Raw genomic sequence first — 21,653 nt, 5'->3', positions numbered from 1 at the left:
CAAAGCTTTTACTCCCCACTGCAAAGTGCAAGGTGGCAAAGGTTACAGCTACACAGTAAAGATGCATGCACGACACTGGTTTCTAAACCAAGGGTTTTTGCTACGTGAAACAGCTGTATTACTTTAAAAATTCAGTATATTCAGTTTTGTTTTTAAAACAGGATTTAAATGCAACCAGATTACAGTAAAAATAGTTACAATGAATTATCATTTTTCTAGAGAGGGAAGGTGCAATGGAGGAAAGAAAAAATGCAGTGATTGCTGCACCGAGGATGGCAATGCCTGACAGCTCTATGTGTCCCAGTTGCTGGCAAGATACCCCGGTAACATCAGAAGGTAGAAAAGGCCATTTGGGTTAGATAAGAAGTTCATCTGCTTCTTCTGCTTCTACCAGCAGCTCACAGCAGCACTTGGGGAAGCAATACCAGACTGGGGCCAGCAAACAGCCACCTCCCCCTGATCTGCCTGCTTAGCAAGCAATAGTTGAATCAGAAGAGTAAATACATGTACTTCTGATGTAGTTCATGATTTCATTGATCTCTTAATGATGGAGCAGTGAGGTGGTAAGGACCTATGACTGTGCTTCAGGGGAGACTGGGAGTGGGAATTTGGGAAGTTCTCAACTGCTCCCTACCTGATCTGGGGGTTCTGCCCCTCCAAAGGGCTCCTTGAAGCATCATGTCTGTTGTGAATGTTCTTCTGAGAAGTGGTTTTAATGTAGAGAAAATGTCTTTTTCAAGCGTATTTCAGGTGGTGGGAAAAAAAAAGGTGTTCTTACACTAGGGGTGTTCAGGTGTAGAAAGGTGAAATCTTAAAAGTGGCCCTTGTCTTGCAGAGAGGCAGAGCTGGTGGGTTGTGGTGGTCGACATCAGATGTGAGCTCCATCAAGGACAGGAGCTGCACCAAAGGAGCTAGTATTGTTCTTCCCCTTTGGCAACCAGAAGGAATCTGTAATATGCAAGTGCTCAGCAAGAGTAGAAATGAAGGGTTGAGTCACAATCTGGGCCCCAGGCACAAGCCCTTCATAGAAGATGTCTTTATGCACCTTGCAACAGCCTCTGATGAACCTTATAAAGGATTTAGCTCCCCTCAAGCAGTGCGGTTTCAGAACAGACCACCTGCACGGTAACTAAGAAAAACAGTTCAAAAACACAGTAGGGATTGGTGAGAGATAACAAAATCATCTGAAAATCCACGCTGAAAAAAAAAAATAAAAATGTTTAGGAGTGGGAAGAAAAGGTCTTCAGTTGATTCAGTGTTGCGCATCAAGTCGGAAATGCCTATGACATTTTGGAAATGCCGACAGCTTGGGGAAATGAAGAAACTTGCCATGATCTCAGAGTCCTGCTTGTCCCAGCAGGGATGGAAGCAAAGGCCCTGCAACATGGCAGGAATTGTCAATACCTGGGTCCTGCAGGGGGACTGGCCTGAGGAACAAATCTGAGTGGATTTACAGCTATTTAAAACACTTGAGGAGAGCCAAGTGTTTTTAGCTGGAGGCTTGGGTCTGCAGGAAGGACTTCTGGCTCTTCTCTGTGAATCAGCTTGCCTCGGAGCTAGCAGACCGTGCAGGTTCTCGTGGGGCCTGCCTGCAGCACAAGGAGCATGCTGTGAGCCTGCACTCAGGTGGCAGCAGGTCCAGCCAAACTGTGGTGCCACTGGTACAAGGCTTCCAGAAAGCTTTTTGATCTTGATACTCAGCAGGATGAATGATTCAAATCTCCACATTTTTTACAGGTCCGCTGAGTTCCTCACCACCCAGGCCTATTCATTCCTATCTGGAGGGTAGACATTCTTAACAGTGTTCCCAAAATACCCATGGTGGGGCTGGAGAGCTGGCTCTGAGGACGCTCTAAAGACAGAGACTTCAGAGGACTTTCTGACATCCTTCCACAGCTGTGCCAGCCCAAGCTAGCTCTGCAGCTCCTGCTATCATTAAAAATAAAAGTAAAAAAAATGTTTTTCCTTTGCTTCATCTTTCTGACAGATCTGTGCGTTAGACTGGGGGTGCTCCTGTTGTTGCAAGGAGCCAGAGGCAGAGCCGCAGGCCCTGGTGGCACACAGCTGGCATCCAGAGCCAGTGTGTGCACAGGGAAGAGAGCCTGCAGAGCCCCTTGACAGCCTGCTGTGCTCTGGGGGAGGTTTTCTCCGTGTGGAGTCCGAGATGGGCAGTATTTTGAATGATACATAATAATGGCACTGCAGCCATCGGGGTGAATTCTTGCCTTGCTGCAAGAAAATGGTTGTGAAATCCTGCTACTAAATTTAGGGGGAAATTTCTATGTCGGCTGAGCTTCTTGGTAAGTGTGTTAGAAATGATTGCCCAAGTTGTGAGCAGAATGAGCAGTGACATTACAAAAGCCGAGTGACTGCTGTGTGCTATCTGTCCCTACCTGACCTCCTTCACATCTCTCCGAGAAACACAAAAATTTCAGGGGTGCATCTGTGCCTTCAGTGAAATGCCTCACAAATGAAACTAAGCAGAGCCCTCACTTCTGCCCTGGGCCCCTGCAACACCCTGTCATCCCCCCCTCTTTTGGGATAACTCCCATCTAATGATACAGCTGTGTCCTGGTTCGCTGTGCAGGCAGGATGTTGCTCGACACCATGCATGGCTGGAGAAGTGCCTCCTTCCTTGGAGATCTTCAAAAGCCCCCTGGACATGGTCCTGGGCAGGTGTCCTTGCTTGAGCAGGAGGATTGGACCAGATGATCTCCAGAGGTCCCTTTCAACCTCTGCCCTTCTGTGATCCTGTAAAGTGTCCTGAGCTCCTGCTGCTGGATGCTGAAGAGACCATGGGATGTCTGAGACAGCGCCGAGGCTGGGCCAGCAACAGCCTCTGCATTGCCTTATCACAGGGAGAAACCTGCAGGTACCAGTGTGATCCCTGTGAAGCTGCCCAGGGCTGGGAGATGTCCCTCACCAGGGAACAATATCCAGTGACAGACACTGCACAGAGGCCAAGAATCAGTTGGACAAAGTCACGCTTGTTATTTCCATTTGCAGGTGTGATTTGATGCAGCAGTCAAGATGTGATGGATCACACCTGTAGGCCACAGTGGCAGTTTACATTAGGATAGGATAACAGCATATTCAGACTTTTTTCAATGTGATATTTCTGAAGCTGTTGATTTTTTCCCCCATAATAACATTTATAACACTGCAGTGACAAACAATTTCTACCCTAATTTCTAACACCGTGATTTACCTAGTAGACATTTTCTATAATACATGGATTTATAGCAGTTTTCTATGCTTCCCTTTTGGAGCACTTAGTTTTTTAATATCATTAGCCTAATATTTAGTCAGAATATAAATTTTATGATCCCAATAAAAACTAATTATGATGTGGCACTCACCTCATAAGTCAGTACGTGTCAGTCCTCCAAGGCATTACAGATGCTATCACCAGGCTTGAAGACAGTTAGACACAGTCGGATGCAGTACAGCACCAACAGAAAGATGTACAAAGCTGAACCTCACCCTTAGGTGAGAGCTATTTAATGAATGGCATCTCAGTGTTAAAGCTTTTGTATGTACTGGAAAGAGTATGCTATTCAGTCCATGTTTTTATTGTGCTTAAGAACCAATCTTAAATGGTACTGGGTAGAAATGAGGTTTTCAGTTGTTTTGCCTCTGTTGCCCGCCTCTCCTTTTCCCCTCTGTGCCTCTGTTGCCCTGCTCCCATTCCCTTCCTAGCCCTAGATGTCAGCTTCCTCCTCTGCCCAGCCAGTGACAGCTCCATACCATGCATCACTGCTTCCCAGAGGGAAAGAGACCGCCACGCATGCCCATGCGGGGCTTTTCTCCAGGTTTTGTTGTGACCGTGTTATAAGACAAGGGAAGCAGTAATTGCCTTTTGGCCCAGAGGCAGACAGCCTCAGAATTACCCCGAAAGGCCTTGAATAGGTAAACAGCAATTACAGTAGCTCTCTCCAAGGGAAAGAGTGATGTCATGGTGATTTTGAACAAATAAAAGCACTTGAAAATGATAAGAGCCCAGGCAGTTTTACACTGCTGTCTTTTCAGATTTGACTATTTGTATTCTGTGTTTCAGCTCATTAAGGCTGCTTCACAGGCAGCTGACTACAGAGGTTTGTATCTTCTGCCTTGCCCCTGTCACTTTGCCCATGCCTGGCTGCGTGCTCACACCCCATGGCCACCCCATTCCAGGGCACGCTGCCCTGCTGCAGATGACTGGCCAACCAACACTTCTCCCTGCTTTCCTAAACACCTTTCCATCTCCACCAGCACTGCCAGCTGTGTGCCTCCTTAATCTGTCTTCTGCTAAAAGGGACATGTCAATGTGGGCCTCCTTGGTCATTCATTTCTCCACAACCCTATTGCCAGCCTTTGACCACTGCTGCCAAATTTCTTGATTGCTTATAGATTATAAAGTTGGATATAATTGTTGTGACCATCTGGTCTGATCTCTAATATAATTTAAGTCATGGGTCTATTCTGAATTATTTCCTGATGTCTTTTCTAAAAAAAGACATTCAAAAATGCCAGATCTTAGCTTGTTTTTTTTTTCTGATGATGGAGCAGCAAGCAGAAAGAAGTGCTGGCTGTTTGTTGCTCCATTTGCTGCTTACTATTAAAAGTATATTCTTTACTTCTAGTCTGAATTTGTCAGCTTCAACTTCCAGCTGTTAGATCCAGTTGCATCTTTATCTGAAGAGTCCTCCTTCTCATTTCTGTTCCTCAAATAGATGCTATGATTAATTCATCTCTTAAACTTTGTTTTGTTAAAATTAACCATCTGGGCTCCCGAGTTTTTCTGCAGTGTTTTCCAGTCTCTAGCTTTCTCTGAAGTACGCTTAACTGATTCAGATAATTCCTGAACGGAGTGTACCATGGAAGGGTACCACAATGTCAACATCCAGCCCTAATTGTCATTCTCTATATTAAAAAACAATGTTCACTCTTCTGCACCACTTCAGTGGCTTCGAAAAGGTGCTCCCCCGCTGCAGGGAATATATTCTACAGTATTTAAGAGTGATCCAGCAACACAGTGAAAGAAAACTTTTTATATTTGCCCTTGAAAGATGTAAATCACCTTGAGGACTTGAGATACATATCAATGATATATCCTGCTTCCCTTGTTGTTTCCATGCTATTACCTAAACTATAGATGAAAAGGTTTTTGATGCCTTTTTTTTTTTTTTTTAGGATTACTCAACACTTCCTCATACTGAAATCATTTTTAACTAAACTGTCATTCTGTAAATACAACCTGGGCTTTTTCTCCCTAGATTCAAGATTTTACACTTGGTAATATTTTAGTGGGTATTTTCCCCTTGCATACAGCTTATAAATGATCCAAATCAGTCTCTCATTATCAGATTTCCAGTCTTTTTACTGCCTCATAAATTTAGCAAGGGATTATTCTACATTTTCTTTTAGATCAGTAGCAATTATTTGGCATAGCATATGTACAAAATCTAAGCTTCATGGAACATCTACAAAAACAGACCTATTTATAGATGATTCCCCATTTGCAATTTTACTTCCAGATCTCCAAGTCAGCTAGTTCCTAGACCCTCTAACATCTACTGTGATGATTTTGTATCTGTCGAGTTTCTTATTCAGCATACAAAGTGGTACCAACCCAAATGTCTGTCAGAAGACTCTTTTTTAAGCCTTATTTGTTATCAGTCAATCTTGGAATTTAACTGATTTTTAAAGGATAAAATCACATTCTTTTAATATGATTGTATTTTGTCAAAATCTGTGTGAGTTTGTATTAATTGTATCTTTTTTTTTTCTTTCTTTCTTTATGATAAAAAATTCTTTGTCACCTGTTTGACTATTCTGCAAGATTTCAGTTCAGTTACACAGGGCTAGTACCATGGGATCATCTCATTTAATCTCTTTTTTAATATTGCTACCTTATTGGCTTTCTGCCAGTCCCCTGGAACTTCCCTGGTGTTTCAAGATGCATTGAAAATTAACATTACTGATGCAGAGAGCCATTCATCTGCTCTTCTGAAGCTGTTGATTGCAAGGTTTCCAGGTTTTAGAAGCCTAGAGACAGTAGCTGCTCTTTAACATCATCCTTGGCTTTCTTTTCAGTAGAATATCCATGTGGGCTCTGCCTATTCCCCAGATACAGAGCAGATGCATCTGTTGACCACTTCTGACTTTTTTGCATTCCTTCTAGTGGTGGGCAAGGGCACTGGGAAAGATTTCTTAAAATCTCTGCCTGATTATCACCACTACCCTCTTTCTGAAGAGGCCAATCCACAGAAACAGGAGAATTTATGTGGCTAGAAACCTGGCATGTACACCCTCACCCATGGTGGGGGTTATATACAGCATTCCAATGACTCTCCCAGGCAGCTTTGCTCTGATATTCAGATCATTCCAGATTGGATCAAGAAACCTCCACGAATTTTAATACACCAATTATTTTTTTAAAGGAATTCCCGGTGGTAAATCAAAAAGATAGAGCATGAATGACAAACACTTATTTTTCTAAGGGATTTTTTTTTTGAAATTGTCTCTTTTTTGTTGAAAACTACATTGCTGACCTGTCACCGAACCTTCATTCATCTATATTGTATGTTCTGCATGTGCATATAGTACAATGGTGGCAAGTATTAAATATTCATCTCTTCTCCAAAGGAAAGATGTCTGAAAAGACTTTGCTTAAATCTTTGCTCTGTTTAAAGTTTGCACTGACACAAAATGGAAAGTGAAGTTACTATGAATATAGTATTCATCACCACTGTTGCTCTCAAATACTAATGGTGCTAAACTCCTAGAAGGAAAAAAAAAATACAACTTTGTCTTTTGAGTTGTTTCTAAATCATTCTGAAGTATTGCAGCATATGTTCCCATTAGGAGCAGCATAAGTCACAGAGCAGTCTTTGCTTATGGAAGGTTCATGTCTGAATTGCTGGGCCATTTGGATTAAATTGCATTTAGCTGCTTGGCAGAGCCAATGGAGGTGCAAAGGGAGTTGCTAAAAATCTTTACTGCAGGAGGGCTTTGCTCCACAGTGTGTTTAAATTACTAGCATCCAAATTCTCACACCACTCATAGAAACAAGTCTGGTTAAAAGGAGCTGTGGATAATGGATTTAATGAACCACTACTTCACGTGAGAATAGCTATTTGGTTGCCTAATAGCCATCATGCATTTGTTAAACTAGACCTGTGAGCTATAAGGAGTTTCTGCTGTGTGAAGGGTAGTAGGAATCAGCCATATATAGATATTACTTAGGAAAAAAAAAATCTTTTTTTTTTTTTTTATATATATGGGTGAAGAATTTTTATTCAGCTTTTCAAAAATAATATATTCATGGTAAGATGTGCAACAGAACAGGAAATTTCCTCATCTGAGATGCAGTGGTAAAAGAGCAGATTGTAATGGAAAACCTGTGCAGGCTGACATGTATCTCTAATGACACCCTGAAGACTTGAAAGCATGTCAGGAGCATGTGTCTACACAACTATACTCTATTAATATTTGATTTTTGATTATATTTTTATATTGGAGTTGTGCATAGAAATCCCAGCTGAAACTAGTCTCCCTGCTACATGTTCAGATAGAATTGGGAAAAAATCTAACGAGGCCAGTTGACCCATGCAGATTCCAGAATGGAGGAGAGGAGTGGAGAGGAGAGGAGAGGAGAGGAGAGGAGAGGAGAGGAGAGGAGAGGAGAGGAGAGGAGAGGAGAGGAGAGGAGAGGAGAGGAGAGGAGAGGAGAGGAGAGGAGAGGAGAGGAGAGGAGAGGAGAGGAGAGGAGAGGAGAGGAGAGGAGAGGAGAGGAGAGGAGAGGAGAGGAGAGGAGAGGAGAGGAGAGGAGAGGAGAGGAGAGGAGAGGAGAGGAGAGGAGAGGAGAGGAGAGGAGAGGAGAGGAGAGGAGAGGAGAGGAGAGGAGAGGAGAGGAGAGGAGAGGAGAGGAGAGGAGAGGAGAGGAGAGGAGAGGAGAGGAGAGGAGAGGAGAAATCTGACCGAAAAGATTTTTTTCCCTTTTATTTAAGGATATGTTTTTTGTGTTGTGTGACAACCTAAATGTTTACTGCTGCTGCTAATCATCATAACTCTAGCCACTGTAGTTTACAGCAAGGGAAAGTGCACACCTGCCAGTCCATGAAATGGTGTGAGCTTTGCAGTGTCTGGAGTGTGCGTGGTGTTTACAGGAATGTGAAATGATGTGCTTTGGTGGCTTTACAAAAGGTCTAGACTGAAGAAAGTTGCTCACCCTGCACTGACAGGCAGGGGTTTGGGATCAGAAAATAAATCCAAATTCATCAGAAAGGTGTTTTAGAGAGAGCAAATGCTTGGGCTAGGAGTCCTCCTGTGTGGTGAGGCACTGTTTGGAGCTTGTGTCATGGAACTGGACTTGGTAGCAGCAGACCTGACTTACAAAAAGCAGGCAGAATGTGGCAATGGAGAAAATGGAAGCATCAAGCTTGCAGACTTGGACATGGAGCAGGGCATGTGACTGGGCAGACCTCTGCCCCAGAAGTGAAATTAGTGTAGATGTTCCAGAGACAGAGTACTCCTGGTAGCACACATTTTGGGAGTGAGGGCTAGAGGCATAAGATCACTGAGCTATCTAATGATGTAGACATGTAAGATGAGAGATATAAAGATGCATGGTAAAGATGCAGACGCATCATAATGAGCAGTATCTTGGGGGCATGATGATTTCTGTGAATTAAGTTTTCATTTGCTTGCAGTGATGGTGGGGAAGTTTCACAAATAAATCATCTGCCTCAAGGCCAAGTGGTAATTTCTCAGTGTGGGAGAGCTACAGGCCTTCACTCTGTCTTGTGCTCCAACCATCAGGACCATCCTCCTTGGGTTACACTTGTTCGTGGAATGAGAGCTGCTCTCTGAGCACCCTGGTCCTCCTCCTGCACTCAGGCAGTTCCTGCCTGGCTTTCTACTGAGTATTTATGAGGACAGCATTTTCTCATATAGATAACTAATTTCAAGCACTCAATCACCAACTTACGTACTAATCTCTAGATACTCGTGTCGAAAATGTTGGCCGTTGGGCCTCATATTCTCTCTAAGAATGAAATATTATTTAATCTGTCATGCAATTGTGAGTATAAATATCTGCAAATATCCTCAATATTTGAAAATATTCAGTTTGCGACATTGCAGAACTTGAAAGGTCTGCAAATCCCCCTTGGCTTGAAGAGCTGAGATGGTTATATTACCATTTTAAATGCTGGAGCACATAGGGTAGCACAGGATCCCACAGACTGATTCAGAAGCCTCATAGCTCTGTATCTCAGACTAGCTGCAAATTAAATGTGAAGGGCTATGAACGAGAGTGGGTTAAGCCATCACGTAGTGCTGCTGTGGAGATAGCTGTTATTTATCATTGCCTCCCACTGTGAGGTTGGAATAGGCAGCCTGAATGTCACATATACGGTATTTATAATGCTGTTTTAAGGTCATCTCCATGTGCAGATGCTCTAGACAGAGTGGCTGATAAGTACAGATGTGGCTGTTGCAAGGCACTAAATAGATTTGAGATGATTACTTTGTAAAAGGCATATTTCAGCCAGGAATACTGCTGTATTCACTGTCACTGGCAACCTTCCAGCCACCAACAGCTGGCAATTAACACTTACACAAAGATGCCCAAACTTTGTCCAGCCAAAGGCTTCAGTGGCCTTTTGCCAGGAGCTTTGGGGCTGCACCTATTTTACATAAAATGGAGCAGATTGTGGCTGATTTAATCTTTCCTATGGAGCTGTGGCCCACAAAGACTTTTGCTTCTGGCATGCTTTGCTGTACCCTAATCAAACCATTGCCCCATTGTGGAGCTCAATGGGCCACATTTAGCCTCAAGGTTGTATTCTGTGTTTTTTTTCCATGAATTATGTTAACTACTGACAAAGCGCACAAAGCCTTTCAAAACGAGTGTGGAAACGCAGCAGTTAATCACATCTCTTTGTACGTGAAGAGAAGGAAGAGATGTTGCCAAGATATAATACATGTTCTGATGATATAATTTAACAGTAACTACCAACAGACTGCTAGTCATTTGTGCTGAGCATTATGAATGAGGGAAAGTTTCTGACCTGAACATTTGCAGAATCATTATAAGATAAGGAAAGAGATATTAGCCTCACATAAATCCTTCTGAAGAAGCAGCCTGGAGAGAAGATCCCAGACAATGTGAAAGGCAGATGGCAGCTTCAGGTCCCACAGCATAGAGGAAGGGAAGAGCCTCTCTCGGACTGTCCCCACTGCCGTCCCCACAGCTGCTCCAGCTTTCTCCCTGCAGCAAAAGAGCTCTGCAGCCGTCAAGCGAAGAAGAGGACGAATCTGTGCAACCTGGTGCAGAAGGACAAAGAGAATATTGGGTGTACATTACTTCAGGTTTTACACTCCTGATTCTAGTGAAGTCAGCAGAGCCCAACTCACCTAGGGACTGTCCTGTCCCTCTTCTGGCATTGCTCTGTGCATGGCCTGGCAGGTGGGTGCCCAGAGTAGCAGGACTCTGTGCCACGTGTTACCATCTGAGAAACAAGGGCCAAAACCCAGGGCTTTGTTTCTCTAGGTTAGCCCTTTAACCTTTGTTTCAGGAAGTCATGTTCTGGGGTCTCTGGCTTGATGTGGCTTATGCCTCGTGATCTGCGAGCTAGCTCAGCACCAGCAGGAGAAATGGAGACCGCTCACCTGCTTCCCCATGCCCTGGAGCAGCCAGGAGCTTGGTGATCTGAAGGATGGATTTACCCTCTCACACCGGGGAGAGATTTGAAACCACAGCCCCAGTTAACCGCATGGGCAGTATACTACTCTTATCCTGCATGAAATGAGATGTGGGCACTCTGCTCCTGCCATATTTTTGCAGAAAAATGGCACTCCTCCTCCTTCCCCCAGCTGTCCTGTTGGAAGAGATGCTTAACTATCTAACAAAAACGAAAATTACAGGCTGTGAATCTTGGTCTGGCAGATTGACATGCCTGCAGCCTGAAAATAGACGACTAAGCTCCTCAGAGGGGTACAATTTAAGAAGCAATCTTTTCCTTGGTGTTTCCTGTTGGCTACCCTGGAATCCTCCTGGTCATGATGCAGGCTGATGTGGGATGCCTCTGTCCCCTCTGGCTCTGCACAGGGACCTAATTCCTGAGGTATACAAACCACGCAGGGATAGGAGGTTGAACTTGGCAGCCCCAGCCTCTCTTTACAGAGTTACAAAACCTGGCACTCTGGTGCCAGAGGTATGTCCAGACTCGTAGGTATGACGTCTAGGGCAAGCTCAGTGTTCAGGCACTCTCACCTGGCTTCTGTTTGTTTTGCAGGAAGCACTGGTAGACAGTGCTGTCATCTAGCTGTGCTCCTGCATACAAGCACTGCACCAGCATTTTCTTTCCTTTTTTTTTTTTTTTTCTGTGCTGAATGCATATGGACACCACATTCAGCCCTAATAAATGTAAATTAGTCCATAAGGGGCAGCACACAATCTTATTTCTGTGTGCCCAACAATTGACTCCAGCCTAGTTTTACCTTTCAAGAGTGAGATCTCAAGGATAAAAGAGAGTGCTACCGAAATGTCAGCTCAATATTTGGAGAGGTCAAGGAAGCAAATAGAGCATAAGGAACTAGGAGGAAAGGAAAGAGATAAGAAATCGTAATCTCTTTTCACTCCCATGAATACATCCAAGGTTCATTTACATTTTTTAAACTGTATGCAGATCTGGCAGCCCTATCAGCCTCTAAACCCTGGCAGAACAGACAAGAGTGCAGTAAGGGAAGCTGACAAGATCCAGCGTATGAAGATACATGTATGTCTGAAGAGATGTTAAATACAAGAGAACTCCAAGCTTAGAATAAGGAAAGCTGCAGGGGAATATTACGAAAATTTGTAAAATGGTCTGAAGCACAGAAAAGGAAAATGGGCAATGTTGTTTGTAGCACCTTGCAATACAAGAGCTAGGGGAGTTCAGGTAGAATCACCCAGTTCAGGTCATGTGAATGCATTGCCTGTAGATCTCAGTTCATCACTTTGTGATGTCCTTGACACGCAGAAATTCATGTCAGATCAAAAAACTGGCACAAACTCATGAAAGGTGATTCTATTTTGGATTAACAAACACAAGGATAGCACTTGTCACTCATGAAGTCATGAGGGCATGGGTCATTGGAGATGAGGAAGAAAAATCAAGGCTCTAGTTCTGCATACTTGCCCTGTTCTTGCATTCTTTCTGTAAGCAGTCCTAGGATTTGTGGCACTAGCAGAAACAGACACATAGATGAACCCCATGTATAACTTGTCTCAAATTATCTTTAGCCTTTTCAAGAAAGGCTTCAAAGTAATAATAATAATAATAATAATAATAATAATAATAATAATAATAATAATAATAATAATAATAATAATAATAAATTTAAAAGCCCAGACAGCCGCTTGCATCTCTTCCTGTATAATGAAAGAGATTATTCTTCAGAAGCATTCACCTTGGCTCAAATGTGTTGGCCTTGTGCATTGTCTTCTAAGAGAAATAATTCATAAAATGCTTCTACATGCAAGCATTTCACTTTGTTTTTGGTTTTGTTTTTGTTGTGTGTGTGTGTGTTTTTTTTTCTTACCAGTTTGCATCCTTGCAACACTGAAACATTTACATACATCTTCCAAAGGATCCCCCAGAAGCTTACCAAAGCCTCATCCCCACTGACCCCTGAGAGGCAGGGTTTTAGGATAGGGAGATGAACTGTGATAGTCAAGTACTTGTTCAAGCTCATGTACAAAGCCTCTAGTAGACCAGGGGCCTCTGGATATCCTAGCAGTTAGGGCTTTGCTCTGAAGGTCAGCCCTGCCTCTTCCCAACAACCTCATGCAATCCACTGATCTTCAGCCCCCCTGTTTAAGAGTAGGTAGCCATTTATTTTATTGGAGGATGTGAACACGTGTAAGCACACTTTACTACTATCAGTTCCTCAGACAATTCCTTGCTGCAGACCAGGTGACACCTGCCTTGCTCTGAAACCAGCACAGCTCCCACAAACATTTGTAGGCCTGGGCCTTCATGCTGGCACGAGGAGCACTACCTGGTAGGAGCAGACCTAGGGCCACCCTCCCTCCTTGCAAGGGATGAAGAGCTTATACCCCAGCAATAGCAGCTGCACACATTCGAACCCAATTTCCCTGCTCTCAGCAGGATGCCCCAAATGCCTCTGCAGTAGGAAGAGTCATGGGCTGTCTGTGGCCAAGGCTGATTTGACTTTCTGAGATGAAGAAAGAGCTCACACATTCAAGTAGGAGATTTTTCTCTCTTGCAAATCAGTGTGTTGGTGGAAGGAAAAGAAATATTTTAATGAATTATTCACCACCCCTCTTCCCTCTGGAATGGACTAAGGAGTGGAGATAGTCTTCCTGCTGAACAGGTTGAAAGGCATGCTGTTTTTCAGAAGGACTGAGCCACCTTTCTGCTGAACACAAGTAATTCAACACCGGGACATGCATCAAAAGGGTGGTGGGAAAAGGTGGGGGTGAAAAGCTGTGGAGATGCCTTAAAGAAAAATAACAACCAGATGATGGGAAGGGGAGGGGGGAGGAAAGATGGGTAGAAATCCCCACAGCTTCACATGCAGTAATTATTTCATAGATAGCTTAATGAAAAAAAAACGCATCACCTTATCCTGATGGAGGGCAAAATCCTCCTATTGTCCTCCTAGGAAAACTGCTTTGCCCAGTGTATGTCAGAGGTCCCAGGGGACAGCCATGACTGCAGGGGGAGAAGCTGAGGATGGCAGTGGGTGTGCTGTGGGTGGGACAGGAGCCACGGGGGGAACAGCATGGGAAGGAGGAGCTGGCTCAGCCACCAAGCATCCCCGCAGCTGCACGTAGGCAGGGTCCCAGCCGGCAGGCTGGGTGCTGCTTTCCACCGACCACGTAGCAGTACATCACCTTCATAATGAGAAGCAACATCTCCTGCAGGATTTTCCTGTTCGCTCCAAGGGGAAGGCATTAATTAACATGGGACACGTGCTGTCTCGTGGCAGGGCAGCTGCCACCTTCCACACAGCCAGGAGTGAGATGTTATTAGGATTTCTCAGAGTTACAGGCGATAATTTCCACAGCTGTCAGGAAAAGTATTGCAGTCACCATGAGTGTAACCCTTGTCTGGATCTCATGAGGATGGGTAAAGATGAATTAATCACTTGTCTGGGAGCACCGGTTGCCTAGGGATCAGCGGCCATGACCTGATTATTCTCGCTGTGGGCAGACAAAAGATGGTCGCAGTTAGGTTATTCAAAAAGGTCTCGTTTTCCAAAGTCAAAGAAAATTGCCAGTGAAATTAATTGGGAAGAAAGGTGTAAAGAGAGAAACAGGAGTCCTTTAAGAGAACTAATTAGCTGGCCAGAAAGCCACAGTTTCATACACTAGAGATGGGGGAGAGCTGGTTACCAGACCACCTTGGCTCATCTGCAAAGTGAAAGCAATTAGAAATAACAAAGCAACGTATCACACATGGAAAATAGATAACAAGGGTTATAAACAAGTAGGTATTTAAAGCATGTGGCAAGGGACAAAGAACCAGAAATACATTAGAACTAGACACAAGTGTAGGCTAGATTTAGACCACTTGCTATATAGAATAGGCAAAATTGTTAGTAATAATGTAAAAAAGGAAAAATGGGAAATAAACAGTCTGCAGGAAAAAAAAAAAAAAAAAAAAAAAAAGATAATGGATACATATTACATGAAGCTGAGTCATATAACAGAGTTGTCAGGTGTTGTATCAACATTTTTTGACAGATACAGTATGAAAACTTTAGAAAGCATGAAAAAGGAGCCACAGAAAGTATTTCGAGGCTTAGCTACAAGGGCTATTGGATTATAAAATATTTTCTCCTTTCACAGGCATTAAAATGATCTTTATTCTGGCAGGGAACAGTAAAACACAAACCAATGGCTGGAAGCTGAGTCCAAAGTGTGTATTTTTAACAGCAAGGGTAATTAACCACTGAGAGAACTAGAGAAAGTCAGTGCCCTTCTGGAAGGCATGTTTTGGCCACAGCAAAATTTGCCAGATAAGGGCCTGGGCAATAGTCTCAGGTGACTTTGATGCAGCTAAAAAATATTTTGAGGCTGGTGGGCTAAGGAAGCCAGGCAGGTTCCTGGACACTGGACACTGAGAAAGAAAATATACCTTTAAGGGAAAAAAAGGCCCAGCTGTGATTTAGTTAAATGTAAAATGGATCAGAAAGCTGGCTCGGGAAAGGTCAGTGCCACAGCTCACGTTGTGCACTCTGTACCTCAGTGTTCCCATCAAAGGCTTGAATGTACTGATACTTTTTTGGGTGTTCCCAGCTGGTTGTATCCAGATCTTAAAAATTTGGGCTTGGTTGATACCCGTCCTTGTTCAGTACAAAATGTATGCATCCTCCCACTGCTAAACCAACTAGTCATTAACAACATTTCCTTCTTGTTGATGAGGAAACAGGGCACAGATGAACTCCAGCCTTTAAATACTTCTTGTCATCTCCAGCAAAGATGTCACAGAATTACAGAATGGTTTGAGTTGGAAGGGGCCTTAAAGATCGAGTTTCAACCCTCTTGCCATAGGCAGAGGTGCCACCCAGTAGATCAGGTTGCCCAGGGCCCCATCCAACTTTGCCTTGAACATCTCCAGGGATGTGGCATCCTCAGCCTCTCTGGGCAACTTGTTCCAGTGCCTCAACACCTGCTGAGTAAGGTGTTATTCCTCCCAACATCTAATCTAAATCTCCCCACTTCTAGTTTAAAACCATTCCCTATTTGTGTCGAATAGTGCATTATATACTTATCATGATTCATTATCAAACGAGGTTTTTATACCATAGGCCTATGACTGCTGATGGTGGTCCAGCTCATGAGCTGGGTGGTGATGTGACTCACCCGCACAGCAGCTTTACAGTGGGCAGCACTGTCAGTAACCTGTTCTACCTGAACAAGGCTTAGGCCATGGTTTTCCAACAGCCACATCAAAATTAGGAAACAATCACACCATCTATTTGCATTTTAGGTGAAGAAGAGGAGAACGAGGCAGATCTAAATGGCATTGATGTTACTGGGAGCTTTTCTAGTCAATTAAGTTGGAAGTGGATAAGGTCCTAGAACAAACAGAGAATGCAAAATAAGAAGTCCTCAGCTGAATGAAAAGGGAAACTTGATAAGGAAAGGCAGAGGGTGAAGCATATTAAGTACTCTGCAGTGTGGAAAAATAGGTTGCTGGCTTGCCAATGGGAGCATGAGATTTTTTGTTTTGTAATGGTATTTTGTCATTTTATATCAAAGTATATTTTCAAGTGAAAAAAAAAAAATATATATATATATAGCAATGTACAAGTATATATAAAATAGACAGCCTGGTGCTGATGTTTATGCTTCTAAAACAGGAACCCAGCCTAGCAAGGTTATCTCACAAATGGCCCAGGAGCAGGGCCGACAAATGCCAGTGTTTGGAGTGGGATCCTGTCTGGCCAGGGTCTTGGCCACAGAACTGTGAAAGCAAGCCATCAGAGAGCATGCAGAATGGTACTATAACCTCTCCTCTCCTACTTTCTGCAATCTTTAGGAAAGGAAGATGAAAATCCATCATCAGTTTTGTATGCTTACAAAGACAGGTTTCTGCTCAGGGTGTTATTTGTTACAGCCACTAGCTCTGATTTCTAAAGTAGAAAAGGTTTTAGTGCCCTGACATTGAAAGTGCTGCACAGATGATGGCACAGCAGTGGATCAAAATACTGCATAGCTTCAAAACACAAAATATCAGCATACTTTGTAGATTTTTTCTATGTTGACTTTAATTGACAGTGGTTCTGCAAACCTGTATAGTCCAATAATAACAGTTTATTCATGCTCCTGCTTTACAGATGGAATATTGACTCCCAGGAAAAGGAAGACCATATGTACAGGAAATAATAAGCTGGTGATAATTTGCAGTCCTGTGTCCTAACTGCTGGATCATGGCTCCTACCTATGGGTGCAGTATGGTGGCTTGATGCAATCAGTGGTCCAGTAATTAGGAAGACAAACAATATACTGGAAAATGGCCACACCTTCTCTGAAGAGCTTTCTCTCAAAGGAGTCACTGAATTTAACTCACATCATCTGAAATCACTGAGCCCAGCCTGATTTCAGGCCCCTGGGTGCCTTCGTCTGCAGAGCTTTGGCAGTTACCCTCATCAGCCCTTGCAGCAGGAGTTATGGCCACGCAAGGATGTCAGCACTTGGCTTGTGATAAGGTGCAGCAAGAAAGTAAAATGAGGTGCAGTTATTGGCTGATAATGGGGCTCTTGACAATACATAACTGTGGTGTGGCCAAATGAAATATGTTCTGTGAAAATGGGCTACTGTCCAGCACTTAATGTAAATGTTTTTGAAATGCTAGTAGATCTGCTATATAAAATAACTACGGCCTGTGCAAGGAATGCTAATCCATTCTGGCCTCCAGGAGGAAAAAAAAAAAAAATAGAGATTTAACACTAGGAACATTTTATGAATGCAAGAGGGAAAAATGTTTATTTTTGCCAATATTTTTCCCTAGATTGAGAGTAGTCCATGCTGCCTCCAAAGTGTTCCTCAGACTTTCAGACTTGACTGCTTCTCAAGACAGAGTCTGTTATCCCAGGTGAATCCAACGTCTACCTTATCAAGCTGCGTCCCATTTGAAAGGGCTCAATTATTGAATAATTTTCTTGCACAGGGCTGTGAGGCCTGCAGTAACCTCAGGGCTGTTCTGTCGGAGTGACCACAGTTTTCCTGCATCCTGACAGACATGAAGAACAGTTCATGTTTAAATGACTTGCAGCAGATCCCTGAAAGAGTGGTAACTACATATTCTTCATTAAGCTAAGCCCATATGGAACCAGAGACCACAGATACAATGAACTGCAGGAAAATGGGCATTTTTGTTCTGCAGGGAGAAGGTTTTTCCCTGAGGACCAATGGTCACATTCAAGAGTGCACACAATTGTATTTCTTCTAGCCCCTTCCAAATTAAATTAGTAAATTTGAAGTCAGGTTAGACAAGGCTGCTAATACACTCAGACAGCTGCTTTCTCAGGGGTGGAACCACGATCAGTAAAAAGAAGTCAAGGGAAGTTTCATGCTTTGAATGCAAGATTTTGTTTCAAAAAGAGGAATGGAGCAATGAAAATGATTTGAAAGATTGCAATTATTCCACAAAACTGGTGTTTATAAAAATGCATGGGATCTGCAGTACTGTCAGTAATACGAGCCTTCTTTCCCCAGCTAGAACAAGCTGAGAGACATGGAGTGCTGGAATCTCTTCCGTATCTGTTACACTGGCATAACTTCATTGACTGCAGCAATTATTCCTGATTGACAACTAAGCAAATTAGAAACACGCATGGCACATCTTAGCTGCACACGAATCATTGCATTGTGCTTCCAACATAGTTGGAAGGCCCTTTTTTTTTTTGCAGCCCATGGACATTTTTGTTGTGTTGTGAATGGCTTTAGGCCATGACCTGAATTTTTGAAATCCCATACTCGTTGTCACATCTGCTGTTGCAGCATGTAATTAGCTCTATTTCATATCTGAGACATCCCATCTTATTTTGCAAGGAAGTGTTGTCTAAGGGGATTGTGGCCATTTTTTAAGCTTGTTTGACTTTCTGGGTGTGTTCTACCCCAGTAAATATCTGCAAATGGGTGCCATGGAAAGGAAGTCACAACCCTACAGATGTGAACATCGTGTACTGCAGATCTGATGAGTTGAGACATACAGCTTTTTTTTGCACTGGAGATGAGCACTTAATCATACATGCCAGGAAAACTGCAGATCCATAAACCATGTGTTCTTGTGTCCATGCAGAGAAGGCAGTGCCCTGGACAGGGATATGGCAATCCTACAAGCAGCAGCCACGGTGCCTCCACAGTGTCTCCAACACCAGCCGGTCTCAGAGGAACCCCACTGTGGAGCTGTGACAAGTGAGGCTGAGCATGAGGTGGCATCTGTCCTACCACAGGTGCAGCACCAGGTGGTGCCAAGTTCCTCTGCCATCCCCACTGCTGCCACTTCTGCCTCAACTGCTCGCTGCAGAAGGGCTGGCGAGGGTGGGGAGAATGCTGTGCAGATGTGGGTGTTATGCTGCTCCTCTGAGCACTTCTGGGTGTCCTTGCCAGCCTCTGCCGCCATGCATCTCTCAGGTTCAATCTGTTGTTGCTTTATTTGTGGAAGACCTGCTCAGACTCTAGGCTCCTTGGCCAAGGTCCGAGTTTTGCCTCTCTATGGGGTATCTTTTGTATTTCTCTTCCTGGTGAAGTCAAAGGTATTTGTTATCTTGCCATTTTCCATCCAACTCATAATTAATGGTAGGCCATAGATAGTTTGGCCAGGTCTTTGGATGTCTAAAACCTATGTTATAAAGAAAATAAATCAAATGTATTAGACTGTTCAGTGAGATCACATAAAATTACCCACACAAATTTGAAGAAATATCTTTAAACAAAAGAAAAATTAGCTTACACATTCTTTCCTTTCCTTTCCTTTCCTTTCCTTTCCTTTCCTTTCCTTTCCTTTCCTTTCCTTTCCTTTCCTTTCCTTTCCTTTCCTTTCCTTTCCTTTCCTTTCCTTTCCTTTCCTTTCCTTTCCTTTCCTTTTCTAACCAAAGACATTTTGTAAGTATTGTGAATTTGGGACAAAAAGTTATTTTATTTTTGAATAGAGAATTAGGAAAAAAAAGTTGTTGCATTTCCTTCTGGTATTTTTAAATTAAACATTCTGATGCTCACATATAGTTTTAATTTCACAGCCAATCACATTTTTAAAGGATTAACTCAAGCAATGATTAAATAGGCCAAGATGAAACTTTTGCTTCAGTTTTTCTGGTACATTTCTGGTATTGATAAAGTAATTTTTTTAATTTTACTTGACATAAAAGCCTGAACATTTTCCATGTGATGTCAGCTGAATTAATTTTCCCCTCTTCCTTTTTGCATTTTCAATGATGAAACTGAAAAATTAAATTTGCTGATCTGTGCTGAATAGGGCAGGGCATATGTTGTGCTTTTTTTTATTATTATTATTTTTTTTATGTATGTAGTTAGCAAAAATGCAAGGATCCTTTTCTCGATTTGCATCATCCTCACCCATGCACAATCGCTGTTGGTTTCTATAAGATGCTTGTTTGGATTAGGAAAGCAGGAGCGTGCACAGCAGTACCAGTGGTGCAAATGTTGGCAGTGCTCTGGACCAGTTTCAGACTTCCTTCACAGCATGTCTGTGGAGCTACCATCTCACAAAGAGGTTTTTGTATTTTGTACCTAGAGGTGTCACTAGAATCAGTGATGCTGCACAGAAAGAAGCTAAGGTGTTTTTAAAATGACAGAGATATGTATTTTAATATGACCTATTTTTAAAAGAGTGACTAAACAATGAAAGTGGCATGCTGAGAAGTCTGGTTGTAATGGATTTCTCTCTTTTGGGAGAACTGTTTAAGGTATTTACCTCTTTAAGATCTTATGATAGGAAGTTCAGTCCAGAGAAATGTGCCAACCAGCTCCGGTTTCTAAATCAAGTCTCAGTCCGTGTGACTTTAGCTCCACAGATCTTTGTCTGAATAACAGGCCCCAACACACTGCTCTACACAAATTGAAATATATTCAAAGCTGACAGTTCCTGCTAGCTTACAGCCACAGGCTTGTCAGATTGAACTTGAAATCTGACCTGACCATACTCAAAATTCATCCCAAGTTCTCCTAACACCGCCTGATGAATTTTTGCCTGGCAGCAGGTTTTATTACAAGGGGATTTCTTGCAGTATGAGAAGCAGTTCCAAGCCATCTCAATAATAGTAATTATTTCAATGTTTCCTGGTTGCTAGATAGAACCCAGACTCTTGGAACTGTGCAAAAAAAAAAAAAAAAAAAAAAAAAAATCAGTAATTTTCTGTCAACTCAGCATGAAAATGTTTTGGATCTCTCATAGAAAGGAGCTTTGTGTTAAATATGTGTAAGAATCAATGAAACACTTTGTTCAGCCCAAAACAAAATGTTTTGTTTCATGCGGGGGAGATTTCATTCTTGCTAAACAAATGTGGGTCAGTCCTACTTAGCAAATCTTGTTTCAAACGATGACAGAACAACTGCCCTTCCTTTCTCAAATCTTATCATGGGAGGGGAAGGTGGGAGGTGTGTGTGAAACTTCAGTAAATTTGAATTCATTCGTAAATAGTTTCCTTTCATCTGAAATCATTGTGTGTTTGTGTGTGTCTTTTCTTTTCCTTTTTTTTGTTTTGTTTGTTAAATGAGCATTTTTACCAAACAGTTTCAGCCAGTTCCATGTGTAGTCAATACTAGTTACAATCATTTAGCACTCTACCAGCTGCAAAGAAGGCCCATGACTTGGTGAGCCTACATGTTTAGCCTGGGTTATTGATGGCATGTATGTGATGTGCTAGAGGGCTGCTAATTGCACCACTGATGATGTTTTCCTGCAATTTGGGTTGAAATGAATGTGTAGGTCTGCGAAGTTTGTGGTGTAAGAAGATGAAGTTCTCCTAGAGCTTCCTCATACCCATCTCACAGGCTGTATTCCTACAGAGGCTGATAGAGGAATGGGTATCTGAGGAATGAAGGACAACTTCAGTCTTTGCTGTTTTTGTTTTGCTTACAATGGACAAGACCTTATTTCGGGGGGGGGGGGGGGGGGAATCCAACT

Source organism: Netta rufina, assembly GCF_964035555.1.
Source record: "Netta rufina genome assembly, chromosome: 3".
NCBI lineage: Eukaryota > Metazoa > Chordata > Aves > Anseriformes > Anatidae > Netta > Netta rufina.
This window is presented reverse-complemented; position numbering follows the sequence as displayed.